The 1,551-nt window shown below is 44.7% G+C and overlaps 1 pseudogene; it reads right to left on the minus strand.

Moving 5' to 3' along the window:
* Positions 1-746: 746 nt before the first annotated feature.
* On the minus strand, positions 747-1,297 carry LOC118841350 (annotated as a pseudogene).
* Positions 1,298-1,551: the final 254 nt, after the last annotated feature.

The raw sequence follows: 1,551 nt of genomic DNA on the forward strand, positions 1-1,551 counted from the left end.
TCTCTGTATTCATCACAAACGTCATTTCTTATAGCACAGCAGTATGTCTTTACGTTGATGTACCACAATTTGCTTAGCCATTCCTCACTTGAACAGCTGCTTGGTTTTCAATTCTTAGGTATCACAAAAAGTGCTGCTATTGGGGCAGCTAGGTGACACAGTGAGTATAGCACTGGCCCTGGAGTCAGGAGGACCTGAGTTCAAATTTGACCTCAGACATTTGACACACGTACTAGCTGTGTGACCTTGGGTGAGTCACTTAATCCCAATTGCCCTGCCAAAAATACAAAACAAAAAGTGCTGCTATAAATATTTTGGAGACCATGGGGACTTTTTTTTCCTTATCTATGGCTTCCTTGAGATATAAACCAAGTAGTGGAGGGTCTGGTTCAGAGGATAAGACATGTTAGTCACTTTATGCAATTCCAAATTGCTTTCCAGAATATTTGTACCATTTTACAGTTCTACGAATGTTAGTGTACTTATCTTCAGAGTATGAGGTAAAACCTAGGTGTTTTGATTCATGTTTCTCTTATTATTAGCAATTTGGAGCATTTTTCATATGGTTGTGGATACTTTCCTGTTCTTTTGTTTGTTTGTTTTTGTACTGGTATAAAGCAAGTTTATTTCTGCAAAGGTGGTGCCTTATATCTCTGTGGAGCAAGGACATGGGGAATACCCCAACCATCAATCCCTTGCTTCTCTTGGGGAATCCAGACATTCAGACACCAGCAGAAGAGGGAAGTTCAGGATCTTTCCTGGGGGTCAAAGATGCTAGAGTCAAGGAGAGTCAGGGAAGTCACTAGCCTTTCAAAGTCAACCATGGTCCAGGGTGGGAGTCATTGGTCTTCATGGCCACTGGCTCACCTACTCCTAGAGATAGGCTCGTTGTAGGTTAGCAGGAGGTCAGTCCCGTATTGGGGCAATCGGAACCGGGCCATGTGGAAGACCTCATCCTTTTCATTGCCTTATTCTCCTAGGCCGTACGTTGACGACCCAGAGGACCCAGGCATCCCGGCAGCTCCGATGGGACAGAGAGTGGGGGGTGAGGGGCTGCACAGCCTCTATTTGCTCGACCCTCTGACCCTTGCAACCCTCCCAGAGCCTCCAAGTGCTACCACGGTGCCTCTCATCTTTGCACGTGCGCTTGCAGCTGCAGGAGTTCTACGATGAGACTGCTCAGTCCTGCGGTGGCAGAAAAATTTCTGGTTGCCCGGTCCCAGCCGGAAATCACTCACACCCAGAGTCCCTGGGGGAAGGCTCCCCTGAACAGCCGATGGTTTCGTTTGGGCTGCATAGACGGGTCTGGTTTTCATTCTTATTTGGTTTCCGGGCCCCCTTCTTTTTCCTGTTCTTTTGAGAACTGTTTGTTCGTATCCTTTGACCATTTATTTATTGTAAAATGGCTATTAGTCATATAATGCGCACATGCATATATATACACAGATTATATATATGTACATATGTACACATATATGTAACATATCTATCTTGGATACCAAAACCTTATCAGGGAAATTTGATACAAAGATTTTTTTTCCCATTTAACCA

The sequence above is a fragment of the Trichosurus vulpecula genome, chromosome 3, assembly GCF_011100635.1.
Source record: "Trichosurus vulpecula isolate mTriVul1 chromosome 3, mTriVul1.pri, whole genome shotgun sequence".
Classification (NCBI taxonomy): domain Eukaryota; kingdom Metazoa; phylum Chordata; class Mammalia; order Diprotodontia; family Phalangeridae; genus Trichosurus; species Trichosurus vulpecula.